This window comes from Taudactylus pleione, unplaced genomic scaffold (assembly GCF_031769625.1).
Source record: "Taudactylus pleione unplaced genomic scaffold, aTauple2 ptg000070l, whole genome shotgun sequence".
Taxonomy (NCBI): domain Eukaryota; kingdom Metazoa; phylum Chordata; class Amphibia; order Anura; family Myobatrachidae; genus Taudactylus; species Taudactylus pleione.
The window spans coordinates 2,254,368-2,268,913 of record NW_028284472.1 but is presented as its reverse complement, the minus strand read 5'-3'; the positions used below and the strand labels follow the sequence as shown (position 1 = coordinate 2,268,913).

General features: G+C 37.3%; 4 non-coding genes across 4 annotated transcripts; all 4 read left to right on the top strand.

Annotated features, from left to right (window-relative positions):
- The first annotated feature begins 6,578 nt into the window (after positions 1 to 6,578).
- On the top strand, positions 6,579 to 6,650 carry TRNAA-UGC (transfer RNA alanine (anticodon UGC)). Its single transcript has one exon. It is a non-coding gene; the product is annotated as a tRNA-Ala (tRNA).
- Positions 6,651 to 9,348: 2,698 nt separating this feature from the next.
- On the top strand, positions 9,349 to 9,421 carry TRNAV-CAC (transfer RNA valine (anticodon CAC)). The gene has a single exon. It is a non-coding gene; the product is annotated as a tRNA-Val (tRNA).
- A 1,773-nt stretch (positions 9,422 to 11,194) lies between these two features.
- On the top strand, positions 11,195 to 11,266 carry TRNAA-UGC (transfer RNA alanine (anticodon UGC)). The gene has a single exon. It is a non-coding gene; the product is annotated as a tRNA-Ala (tRNA).
- A 2,698-nt stretch (positions 11,267 to 13,964) lies between these two features.
- TRNAV-CAC (transfer RNA valine (anticodon CAC)) lies at positions 13,965 to 14,037 on the top strand. The gene has a single exon. It is a non-coding gene; the product is annotated as a tRNA-Val (tRNA).
- The last annotated feature ends 509 nt before the right edge of the window (positions 14,038 to 14,546 follow it).

The following is a 14,546-nucleotide window of genomic DNA, read 5'->3' as shown; positions in this document are numbered from 1 at the left end:
TCATTCAATTTTTCAAAGTTAAGTTCCCATTGAATGCCTATTGCCATTCTCCTACACTGAGGGAAAACATATGGTAAGTAGGAAATAGATTTTTTATTTTCAGTGGGAACTGAAGGCGACTACCCGAGCAAAGTTTAATAAAAGAGCGAGACAAATAATATAGCAAAACTAATTGATTAAGATTGAGAGACAAGTTCAAACACTTTGTGAACAAAAAGAGGATGGACATGGGCTTGGAGGGCAAGCATTTAATGAAATTTCAAAGCATGGAATGATGACAACATATGAACTCTACATAGATTGTCTGGTGAAGCATTAGCTAGCAGTGGTAAAGAGGCAGTCTTAGCATGCATCCTTTGTGCCCTTCTGCTAAGTTCTGACAATGATGACCAAACAGAATGTAAGACAGCCCTCTAGTTAGCAAAACTTGATCAATATCCACACTATTCATTAGTAAAAGTAGGGGATTCTGATGATAAACCAGTCTCTGATGGAGAACTTTAAGAGCATTCCAATGTTTGGAATGGGCTTCTACTTGCATTCTCATCAGCCATGAATGCCTATTGCCATTCTCCTACACTGAGGGAAAACATATTTTAAGTAGGAAATAGATTTTTTATTTTCAGTGGGAACTGAAGGTGACTACCCGAGCAAAGTTTAATAAAAGAGCGAGACAAATAATATAGCATGGAATGGGCATCTACTTGCATTCTCATCAGCCATGAAAACCATAAATTCCTTGCTGTCAAGCATGGTATAATGGTAATGCTTCCATCCTCTAAGATATCCTTAATAACACTGAAAAGTAGTAAATCTCTAGTGAAATGTAAAGCTGCAATCACTTGTGCATAAAAAAATAGCAGCTCAAAGGGGATGTATCTCAATGGTAGAGTGCGTGCTTCGCATGTATGAGGCCCCAGGATTCAATCCCCGGCATCTCCAAGTTTTATAAAATACAGCTTTTTACCATATGTAAACTCTCTAGTAGAGCCAAAGAAAACAAGCAAACCAATAAAAGTACTCTACAGCAATAGTCAGAGTTGAATACAAATCATAAAAAATCAATCAAATATGATTATATTCATCATCTTCTTCATTCCAATTTTCAAAGTTAAGTTCCCATTGAATGCCTATTGCCATTCTCGTACACTGAGGGAAAACTTATGGTAAGTAGGAAATAGATTTTTTATTTTCAGTGGGAACTGAAGGCGACTACCCGAGCAAAGTTTAATAAAAGAGCGAGACAAATAATATAGCAAAACTAATTGATTAAGATTGAGAGACAAGTTCAAACACTTTGTGAACAAAAAGAGGATGGACATGGGCTTGGAGGGCAAGCACTTAATGAAATTTCAAAGCATGGAATGATGACAACATATGAACTCTACATAGATTGTCTGGTGAAGCATTAGCTAGCAGTGGCCAAGAGGCAGTCTTAGCATGCATCCTTTGTGCCCTTCTGCTAAGTTCTGACACTGATGACCAAACAGAATGTAAGACAGCCCTCTAGTTAGCAAAACTTGATCAATATCCACACTATTCATTAGTAAAAGTAGGGGATTCTGATGATAAACCAGTCTCTGATGGAGAACTTTAAGAGCATTCCAATGTTTGGAATGGGCTTCTACTTGCATTCTCATCAGCCATGAAAACCATAAAGTCCTTGCAGTCAAGCATGGTATAATGGTTATGCTTCCATCCTCTAATATATCCCTAATAACACTGAAAAGTAGTAACTCTCTAGTGAAATGTAAAGCTGCAATCACTTGTGCATACGAAAATAGCAGCTCATACGGGATGTAGCTCAGTGGTAGAGCGCATGCTTCACATGTATGAGGCCCTGGGTTCAATCCCCGGCATTTCTAAGTTTTACAAAATACAGCTTTTTACCATATGTAAACTCTCTAGTAGAGCCAAAGTTAAAAAGCAAACCAATAAAAGTACTCTACAGCAATAGTCAAAGTTGAATACAAATCATAAAAAATCAATCAAATATGATTATATTCATCATCTTTTTCATTCCATTTTTCAAAGTTAAGTTCCCATTGAATGCCTATTACCATTCTCCTACACTGAGGGAAAACATATGGTAAGTAGGAAATAGATTTTTTATTTTCAGTGGGAACTGAAGGCGACTACCCGAGCAAAGTTTAATAAAAGAGCGAGACAAATAATATAGCAAAACTAATTGATTAAGATTGAGAGACAAGTTCAAACACTTTGTGAACAAAAAGAGGATGGACATGGGCTTGGAGGGCAAGCACTTAATGAAATTTCAAAGCATGGAATGATGACAACATATGAACTCTACATAGATTGTCTGTTGAAGCATTAGCTAGCAGTGTCCAGGAAGCAGTCATAGCATGCATCCTTTGTGCCCTTCTGCTAAGTTCTGACACTGATGACCAAACAGAATGTAAGACAGCCCTCTAGTTAACAAAACTTGATCAATATCCACACCATTCATTAGTAAAAGTAGGGGATTCTGATGATAAACCAGTCTCTGATGGAGAACTTTAAGAGCATTCCAGTGTTTGGAATGGGCATCTACTTGCATTCTCATCAGCCATGAAAACCATAAAGTCCTTGCAGTCAAGCATGGTATAATGGTAATGCTTCCATCCTCTAAGATATCCCTAATAACACTGAAAAGTAGTAAATCTCTAATGAAATGTAAAGCTGCAATCACTTGTGCAAAAAAAAATAGCAGCTCATAGGGGATGTAGCTCAGTGGTAGAGTGCGTGCTTCGCATGTATGAGGCCCCGGATTCAATCCGCGGCATATCCATGTTTTATAAAATACAGCTTTTTACCATATGTAAACTCTCTAGTAGAGCCAAAGAAAACAAGCAAACCAATAAAAGTACTCTACAGCAATAGTCAGAGTTGAATACAAATCATAAAAAATCAATCAAATATGATTATATTCATCATCTTCTTCATTCCAATTTTCAAAGTTAAGTTCCCATTGAATGCCTATTGCCATTCTCCTACACTGAGGGAAAACTTATAGTAAGTAGGAAATAGATTTTCTATTTTCAGTGTGAACTGAAGGCGACAACCCGAGCAAAGTTTAATAAAAGAGCGAGACAAGTAATATAGCAAAACTAATTGATTAAGATTGAGAGACAAGTTCAAACACTTTGTGAACAAAAAGAGGATGGACATAGGCTTGGAGGGCAAGGGCTTAATGAAATTTCAAAGCATGGAATGATGACAACATATGAACTCTACATAGATTGTCTGGTGAAGCATTAGCTAGCAGTGGTAAAGAGGCAGTCTTAGCATGCATCCTTTGTGCCCTTCTGCTAAGTTCTGACAATGATGACCAAACAGAATGTAAGACAGCCCTCTAGTTAGCAAAACTTGATCAATATCCACACTATTCATTAGTAAAAGTAGGGGATTCTGATGATAAACCAGTCTCTGATGGAGAACTTTAAGAGCATTCCAATGTTTGGAATGGGCTTCTACTTGCATTCTCATCAGCCATGAATGCCTATTGCCATTCTCCTACACTGAGGGAAAACATATTTTAAGTAGGAAATAGATTTTTTATTTTCAGTGGGAACTGAAGGTGACTACCCGAGCAAAGTTTAATAAAAGAGCGAGACAAATAATATAGCATGGAATGGGCATCTACTTGCATTCTCATCAGCCATGAAAACCATAAATTCCTTGCTGTCAAGCATGGTATAATGGTAATGCTTCCATCCTCTAAGATATCCTTAATAACACTGAAAAGTAGTAAATCTCTAGTGAAATGTAAAGCTGCAATCACTTGTGCATAAAAAAATAGCAGCTCAAAGGGGATGTATCTCAATGGTAGAGTGCGTGCTTCGCATGTATGAGGCCCCAGGATTCAATCCCCGGCATCTCCAAGTTTTATAAAATACAGCTTTTTACCATATGTAAACTCTCTAGTAGAGCCAAAGAAAACAAGCAAACCAATAAAAGTACTCTACAGCAATAGTCAGAGTTGAATACAAATCATAAAAAATCAATCAAATATGATTATATTCATCATCTTCTTCATTCCAATTTTCAAAGTTAAGTTCCCATTGAATGCCTATTGCCATTCTCCTACACTGAGGGAAAACTTATGGTAAGTAGGAAATAGATTTTTTATTTTCAGTGGGAACTGAAGGCGACTACCCGAGCAAAGTTTAATAAAAGAGCGAGACAAATAATATAGCAAAACTAATTGATTAAGATTGAGAGACAAGTTCAAACACTTTGTGAACAAAAAGAGGATGGACATGGGCTTGGAGGGCAAGCACTTAATGAAATTTCAAAGCATGGAATGATGACAACATATGAACTCTACATAGATTGTCTGGTGAAGCATTAGCTAGCAGTGGCCAAGAGGCAGTCTTAGCATGCATCCTTTGTGCCCTTCTGCTAAGTTCTGACACTGATGACCAAACAGAATGTAAGACAGCCCTCTAGTTAGCAAAACTTGATCAATATCCACACTATTCATTAGTAAAAGTAGGGGATTCTGATGATAAACCAGTCTCTGATGGAGAACTTTAAGAGCATTCCAATGTTTGGAATGGGCTTCTACTTGCATTCTCATCAGCCATGAAAACCATAAAGTCCTTGCAGTCAAGCATGGTATAATGGTTATGCTTCCATCCTCTAATATATCCCTAATAACACTGAAAAGTAGTAACTCTCTAGTGAAATGTAAAGCTGCAATCACTTGTGCATACAAAAATAGCAGCTCATACGGGATGTAGCTCAGTGGTAGAGCGCATGCTTCACATGTATGAGGCCCTGGGTTCAATCCCCGGCATTTCTAAGTTTTACAAAATACAGCTTTTTACCATATGTAAACTCTCTAGTAGAGCCAAAGTTAAAAAGCAAACCAATAAAAGTACTCTACAGCAATAGTCAAAGTTGAATACAAATCATAAAAAATCAATCAAATATGATTATATTCATCATCTTTTTCATTCCATTTTTCAAAGTTAAGTTCCCATTGAATGCCTATTACCATTCTCCTACACTGAGGGAAAACATATGGTAAGTAGGAAATAGATTTTTTATTTTCAGTGGGAACTGAAGGCGACTACCCGAGCAAAGTTTAATAAAAGAGCGAGACAAATAATATAGCAAAACTAATTGATTAAGATTGAGAGACAAGTTCAAACACTTTGTGAACAAAAAGAGGATGGACATGGGCTTGGAGGGCAAGCACTTAATGAAATTTCAAAGCATGGAATGATGACAACATATGAACTCTACATAGATTGTCTGTTGAAGCATTAGCTAGCAGTGTCCAGGAAGCAGTCATAGCATGCATCCTTTGTGCCCTTCTGCTAAGTTCTGACACTGATGACCAAACAGAATGTAAGACAGCCCTCTAGTTAACAAAACTTGATCAATATCCACACCATTCATTAGTAAAAGTAGGGGATTCTGATGATAAACCAGTCTCTGATGGAGAACTTTAAGAGCATTCCAGTGTTTGGAATGGGCATCTACTTGCATTCTCATCAGCCATGAAAACCATAAAGTCCTTGCAGTCAAGCATGGTATAATGGTAATGCTTCCATCCTCTAAGATATCCCTAATAACACTGAAAAGTAGTAAATCTCTAATGAAATGTAAAGCTGCAATCACTTGTGCAAAAAAAAATAGCAGCTCATAGGGGATGTAGCTCAGTGGTAGAGTGCGTGCTTCGCATGTATGAGGCCCCGGATTCAATCCGCGGCATATCCATGTTTTATAAAATACAGCTTTTTACCATATGTAAACTCTCTAGTAGAGCCAAAGAAAACAAGCAAACCAATAAAAGTACTCTACAGCAATAGTCAGAGTTGAATACAAATCATAAAAAATCAATCAAATATGATTATATTCATCATCTTCTTCATTCCAATTTTCAAAGTTAAGTTCCCATTGAATGCCTATTGCCATTCTCCTACACTGAGGGAAAACTTATAGTAAGTAGGAAATAGATTTTCTATTTTCAGTGTGAACTGAAGGCGACAACCCGAGCAAAGTTTAATAAAAGAGCGAGACAAGTAATATAGCAAAACTAATTGATTAAGATTGAGAGACAAGTTCAAACACTTTGTGAACAAAAAGAGGATGGACATAGGCTTGGAGGGCAAGGGCTTAATTAAATTTCAAAGCATGGAATGATGACAACATATCAACTCTACATAGATTGTCTGGTGAAGCATTAGCTAGCAATGCCCAAGAGGCAGTCATAGCATGCATCCTTTGTGCCCTTCTGCTAAGTTCTGACACTGATGACCAAACAGAATGTAAGACAGCCCTCTAGTTAGCAAAACTTGATCAATATGCACACCATTCATTAGTAAAAGTAGGGGATTCTGATGATAAACCAGTCTCTGATGGAGAACTTTAAGAGCATTCCATTGTTTGGAATGGACTTCTACTTGCATTCTCATCACCCATGAAAACCATAAAGTCCTTGCAGTCAAGCATGGTATAATGGTTATGCTTCCATCCTCTAATATATCCCTATTAACACTGAAAAGTAGTAAATCTCTAGTGAAATGTAAAGCTGCAATCACTTGTACATAAGAAAATAGCAGCTCTTAGGGGATGTAGCTCAGTGGTAGAGCGCATGCTTTGCATGTATGAGGCCCCGGGATCAATCCCCGGCATCTCCAAGTTTTACAAAATACATCTTTTTACCATAAGTAAACTCTCTAGTAGAGCCAAAGTTAACAAGCAAACCAATAAAAGTACTCTACAGCAATAGTCAAAGTTGAATACAAATCATAAAAAATCAATCAAATATGATTATATTCATCATCTTCTTCATTCCATTTTTCAAAGTTAAGTTCCCATTGAATGCCTATTGCCATTCTCCTACACTGAGGGAAAACATATTTTAAGTAGGAAATAGATTTTTTATTTTCAGTGGGAACTGAAGGTGACTACCCGAGCAAAGTTTAATAAAAGAGCGAGACAAATAATATAGCAAAACTAATTGATTAAGATTGAGAGACAAGTTCAAACACTTTGTGAACAAAAAGAGGATGGACATGGGCTTGGAGGGCAAGCACTTAATGAAATTTCAAAGCATGGAATGATGACAACATATGAACTCTACATAGATTATCTGTTGAAGCATTAGCTAGCAGTGGCCAAGAGGCAGTCTTAGCATGCATCCTTTGTGCCCTTCTGCTAAGTTCTGACACTGATGACCAAACAGAATGTAAGACAGCCCTCTAGTTAGCAAAACTTGATCAATATCCACACCATTCATTAGTAAAAGTAGGGGATTCTGATGATAAACCAGTCTCTGATGGAGAACTTTAAGAGCATTCCAGTGTTTGGAATGGGCATCTACTTGCATTCTCATCAGCCATGAAAACCATAAATTCCTTGCTGTCAAGCATGGTATAATGGTAATGCTTCCATCCTCTAAGATATCCTTAATAACACTGAAAAGTAGTAAATCTCTAGTGAAATGTAAAGCTGCAATCACTTGTGCATAAAAAAATAGCAGCTCAAAGGGGATGTAGCTCAATGGTAGAGTGCGTGCTTCGCATGTATGAGGCCCCAGGATTCAATCCCCGGCATCTCCAAGTTTTATAAAATACAGCTTTTTACCATATGTAAACTCTCTAGTAGAGCCAAAGAAAACAAGCAAACCAATAAAAGTACTCTACAGCAATAGTCAGAGTTGAATACAAATCATAAAAAATCAATCAAATATGATTATATTCATCATCTTCTTCATTCCAATTTTCAAAGTTAAGTTCCCATTGAATGCCTATTGCCATTCTCCTACACTGAGGGAAAACTTATGGTAAGTAGGAAATAGATTTTCTATTTTCAGTGGGAACTGAAGGCGACTACCCGAGCAAAGTTTAATAAAAGAGCGAGACAAGGAATATAGCAAAACTAATTGATTAAGATTGAGAGACAAGTTCAAACACTTTGTGAACAAAAAGAGGATGGACATAGGCTTGGAGGGCAAGCGCTTAATGAAATTTCAAAGCATGGAATGATGACAACATATGAACTCTACATAGATTGTCTGGTGAAGCATTAGCTAGCAATGCCCAAGAGGCAGTCATAGCATACATCCTTTGTGCCCTTCTGCTAAGTTCTGACACTGATGACCAAACAGAATGTAAGACAGCCCTCTAGTTAGCAAAACTTGATCAATATCCACACCATTCATTAGTAAAAGTAGGGGATTCTGATGATAAACCAGTCTCTGATGGAGAAGTTTAAGAGCATTCCAATGTTTGGAATGGGCTTCTACTTGCATTCTCATCAGCCATGAAAACCATAAAGTCCTTGCAGTCAAGCATGGTATAATGGTTATGCTTCCATCCTCTAATATATCCCTAATAACACTGAAAAGTAGTAACTCTCTAGTGAAATGTAAAGCTGCAATCACTTGTGCATAAGAAAATAGCAGCTCATACGGGATGTAGCTCAGTGGTAGAGCGCATGCTTCACATGTATGAGGCCCTGGGTTCAATCCCCGGCATTTCCAAGTTTTACAAAATACAGCTTTTTACCATATGTAAACTCTCTAGAAAAGCAAAAGTTAAAAAGCAAACCAATAAAAGTACTCTACAGCAATAGTCAAAGTTGAATACAAATCATAAAAAATCAATCAAATATGATTATATTCATCATCTTCTTCATTCCATTTTTCAAAGTTAAGTTCCCATTGAATGCCTATTGCCATTCTCCTACACTGAGGGAAAACATATGGTAAGTAGGAAATAGATTTTTTATTTTCAGTGGGAACTGAAGGCGACTACCCGAGCAAAGTTTAATAAAAGAGCGAGACAAATAATATAGCAAAACTAATTGATTAAGATTGAGAGACAAGTTCAAACACTTTGTGAACAAAAAGAGGATGGACATGGGCTTGGAGGGCAAGCACTTAATGAAATTTCAAAGCATGGAATGATGACAACATATGAACTCTACATAGATTGTCTGGTGAAGCATTAGCTAGCAGTGGCCAAGAGGCAGTCTTAGCATGCATCCTTTGTGCCCTTCTGCTAAGTTCTGACACTGATGACCAAACAGAATGTAAGACAGCCCTCTAGTTAGCAAAACTTGATCAATATCCACACTATTCATTAGTAAAAGTAGGGGATTCTGATGATAAACCAGTCTCTGATGGAGAACTTTAAGAGCATTCCAATGTTTGGAATGGGCTTCTACTTGCATTCTCATCAGCCATGAAAACCATAAAGCCCTTGCAGTCAAGCATGGTATAATGGTTATGCTTCCATCCTCTAATATATCCCTAATAACACTGAAAAGTAGTAACTCTCTAGTGAAATGTAAAGCTGCAATCACTTGTGCATACGAAAATAGCAGCTCATATGGGATGTAGCTCAGTGGTAGAGCGCATGCTTCACATGTATGAGGCCCTGGGTTCAATCCCCGGCATTTCTAAGTTTTACAAAATACAGCTTTTTACCATATGTAAACTCTCTAGTAGAGCCAAAGTTAAAAAGCAAACCAATAAAAGTACTCTACAGCAATAGTCAAAGTTGAATACAAATCATAAAAAATCAATCAAATATGATTATATTCATCATCTTTTTCATTCCATTTTTCAAAGTTAAGTTCCCATTGAATGCCTATTACCATTCTCCTACACTGAGGGAAAACATATGGTAAGTAGGAAATAGATTTTTTATTTTCAGTGGGAACTGAAGGCGACTACCCGAGCAAAGTTTAATAAAAGAGCGAGACAAATAATATAGCAAAACTAATTGATTAAGATTGAGAGACAAGTTCAAACACTTTGTGAACAAAAAGAGGATGGACATGGGCTTGGAGGGCAAGCACTTAATGAAATTTCAAAGCATGGAATGATGACAACATATGAACTCTACATAGATTGTCTGTTGAAGCATTAGCTAGCAGTGTCCAGGAAGCAGTCATAGCATGCATCCTTTGTGCCCTTCTGCTAAGTTCTGACACTGATGACCAAACAGAATGTAAGACAGCCCTCTAGTTAACAAAACTTGATCAATATCCACACCATTCATTAGTAAAAGTAGGGGATTCTGATGATAAACCAGTCTCTGATGGAGAACTTTAAGAGCATTCCAGTGTTTGGAATGGGCATCTACTTGCATTCTCATCAGCCATGAAAACCATAAAGTCCTTGCAGTCAAGCATGGTATAATGGTAATGCTTCCATCCTCTAAGATATCCCTAATAACACTGAAAAGTAGTAAATCTCTAATGAAATGTAAAGCTGCAATCACTTGTGCAAAAAAAAATAGCAGCTCATAGGGGATGTAGCTCAGTGGTAGAGTGCGTGCTTCGCATGTATGAGGCCCCGGATTCAATCCGCGGCATATCCATGTTTTATAAAATACAGCTTTTTACCATATGTAAACTCTCTAGTAGAGCCAAAGAAAACAAGCAAACCAATAAAAGTACTCTACAGCAATAGTCAGAGTTGAATACAAATCATAAAAAATCAATCAAATATGATTATATTCATCATCTTCTTCATTCCAATTTTCAAAGTTAAGTTCCCATTGAATGCCTATTGCCATTCTCCTACACTGAGGGAAAACTTATAGTAAGTAGGAAATAGATTTTCTATTTTCAGTGTGAACTGAAGGCGACAACCCGAGCAAAGTTTAATAAAAGAGCGAGACAAGTAATATAGCAAAACTAATTGATTAAGATTGAGAGACAAGTTCAAACACTTTGTGAACAAAAAGAGGATGGACATAGGCTTGGAGGGCAAGGGCTTAATTAAATTTCAAAGCATGGAATGATGACAACATATCAACTCTACATAGATTGTCTGGTGAAGCATTAGCTAGCAATGCCCAAGAGGCAGTCATAGCATGCATCCTTTGTGCCCTTCTGCTAAGTTCTGACACTGATGACCAAACAGAATGTAAGACAGCCCTCTAGTTAGCAAAACTTGATCAATATGCACACCATTCATTAGTAAAAGTAGGGGATTCTGATGATAAACCAGTCTCTGATGGAGAACTTTAAGAGCATTCCATTGTTTGGAATGGACTTCTACTTGCATTCTCATCACCCATGAAAACCATAAAGTCCTTGCAGTCAAGCATGGTATAATGGTTATGCTTCCATCCTCTAATATATCCCTATTAACACTGAAAAGTAGTAAATCTCTAGTGAAATGTAAAGCTGCAATCACTTGTACATAAGAAAATAGCAGCTCTTAGGGGATGTAGCTCAGTGGTAGAGCGCATGCTTTGCATGTATGAGGCCCCGGGATCAATCCCCGGCATCTCCAAGTTTTACAAAATACATCTTTTTACCATAAGTAAACTCTCTAGTAGAGCCAAAGTTAACAAGCAAACCAATAAAAGTACTCTACAGCAATAGTCAAAGTTGAATACAAATCATAAAAAATCAATCAAATATGATTATATTCATCATCTTCTTCATTCCATTTTTCAAAGTTAAGTTCCCATTGAATGCCTATTGCCATTCTCCTACACTGAGGGAAAACATATTTTAAGTAGGAAATAGATTTTTTATTTTCAGTGGGAACTGAAGGTGACTACCCGAGCAAAGTTTAATAAAAGAGCGAGACAAATAATATAGCAAAACTAATTGATTAAGATTGAGAGACAAGTTCAAACACTTTGTGAACAAAAAGAGGATGGACATGGGCTTGGAGGGCAAGCACTTAATGAAATTTCAAAGCATGGAATGATGACAACATATGAACTCTACATAGATTATCTGTTGAAGCATTAGCTAGCAGTGGCCAAGAGGCAGTCTTAGCATGCATCCTTTGTGCCCTTCTGCTAAGTTCTGACACTGATGACCAAACAGAATGTAAGACAGCCCTCTAGTTAGCAAAACTTGATCAATATCCACACCATTCATTAGTAAAAGTAGGGGATTCTGATGATAAACCAGTCTCTGATGGAGAACTTTAAGAGCATTCCAGTGTTTGGAATGGGCATCTACTTGCATTCTCATCAGCCATGAAAACCATAAATTCCTTGCTGTCAAGCATGGTATAATGGTAATGCTTCCATCCTCTAAGATATCCTTAATAACACTGAAAAGTAGTAAATCTCTAGTGAAATGTAAAGCTGCAATCACTTGTGCATAAAAAAATAGCAGCTCAAAGGGGATGTAGCTCAATGGTAGAGTGCGTGCTTCGCATGTATGAGGCCCCAGGATTCAATCCCCGGCATCTCCAAGTTTTATAAAATACAGCTTTTTACCATATGTAAACTCTCTAGTAGAGCCAAAGAAAACAAGCAAACCAATAAAAGTACTCTACAGCAATAGTCAGAGTTGAATACAAATCATAAAAAATCAATCAAATATGATTATATTCATCATCTTCTTCATTCCAATTTTCAAAGTTAAGTTCCCATTGAATGCCTATTGCCATTCTCCTACACTGAGGGAAAACTTATGGTAAGTAGGAAATAGATTTTCTATTTTCAGTGGGAACTGAAGGCGACTACCCGAGCAAAGTTTAATAAAAGAGCGAGACAAGGAATATAGCAAAACTAATTGATTAAGATTGAGAGACAAGTTCAAACACTTTGTGAACAAAAAGAGGATGGACATAGGCTTGGAGGGCAAGCGCTTAATGAAATTTCAAAGCATGGAATGATGACAACATATGAACTCTACATAGATTGTCTGGTGAAGCATTAGCTAGCAATGCCCAAGAGGCAGTCATAGCATACATCCTTTGTGCCCTTCTGCTAAGTTCTGACACTGATGACCAAACAGAATGTAAGACAGCCCTCTAGTTAGCAAAACTTGATCAATATCCACACCATTCATTAGTAAAAGTAGGGGATTCTGATGATAAACCAGTCTCTGATGGAGAAGTTTAAGAGCATTCCAATGTTTGGAATGGGCTTCTACTTGCATTCTCATCAGCCATGAAAACCATAAAGTCCTTGCAGTCAAGCATGGTATAATGGTTATGCTTCCATCCTCTAATATATCCCTAATAACACTGAAAAGTAGTAACTCTCTAGTGAAATGTAAAGCTGCAATCACTTGTGCATAAGAAAATAGCAGCTCATACGGGATGTAGCTCAGTGGTAGAGCGCATGCTTCACATGTATGAGGCCCTGGGTTCAATCCCCGGCATTTCCAAGTTTTACAAAATACAGCTTTTTACCATATGTAAACTCTCTAGAAAAGCAAAAGTTAAAAAGCAAACCAATAAAAGTACTCTACAGCAATAGTCAAAGTTGAATACAAATCATAAAAAATCAATCAAATATGATTATATTCATCATCTTCTTCATTCCATTTTTCAAAGTTAAGTTCCCATTGAATGCCTATTGCCATTCTCCTACACTGAGGGAAAACATATGGTAAGTAGGAAATAGATTTTTTATTTTCAGTGGGAACTGAAGGCGACTACCCGAGCAAAGTTTAATAAAAGAGCGAGACAAATAATATAGCAAAACTAATTGATTAAGATTGAGAGACAAGTTCAAACACTTTGTGAACAAAAAGAGGATGGACATGGGCTTGGAGGGCAAGCACTTAATGAAATTTCAAAGCATGGAATGATGACAACATATGAACTCTACATAGATTGTCTGGTGAAGCATTAGCTAGCAGTGGCCAAGAGGCAGTCTTAGCATGCATCCTTTGTGCCCTTCTGCTAAGTTCTGACACTGATGACCAAACAGAATGTAAGACAGCCCTCTAGTTAGCAAAACTTGATCAATATCCACACTATTCATTAGTAAAAGTAGGGGATTCTGATGATAAACCAGTCTCTGATGGAGAACTTTAAGAGCATTCCAATGTTTGGAATGGGCTTCTACTTGCATTCTCATCAGCCATGAAAACCATAAAGCCCTTGCAGTCAAGCATGGTATAATGGTTATGCTTCCATCCTCTAATATATCCCTAATAACACTGAAAAGTAGTAACTCTCTAGTGAAATGTAAAGCTGCAATCACTTGTGCATACGAAAATAGCAGCTCATATGGGATGTAGCTCAGTGGTAGAGCGCATGCTTCACATGTATGAGGCCCTGGGTTCAATCCCCGGCATTTCCAAGTTTTACAAAATACAGCTTTTTACCATATGTAAACTCTCTAGTAGAGCCAAAGAAAACAAGCAAACCAATAAAAGTACTCTACAGCAATAGTCAGAGTTGAATACAAATCATAAAAAATCAATCAAATATGATTATATTCATCATCTTCTTCATTCCAATTTTCAAAGTTAAGTTCCCATTGAATGCCTATTGCCATTCTCCTACACTGAGGGAAAACTTATAGTAAGTAGGAAATAGATTTTCTATTTTCAGTGGGAACTGAAGGCGACAACCCGAGCAAAGATTAATAAAAGAGCGAGACAAGTAATATAGCAAAACTAATTGATTAAGATTGAGAGACAAGTTCAAACACTTTGTGAACAAAAAGAGGATGGACATAGGCTTGGAGGGCAAGGGCTTAATTAAATTTCAAAGCATGGAATGATGACAACATATCAACTCTACATAGATTGTCTGGTGAAGCATTAGCTAGCAATGCCCAAGAGGCAGTCATAGCATGCATCCTTTG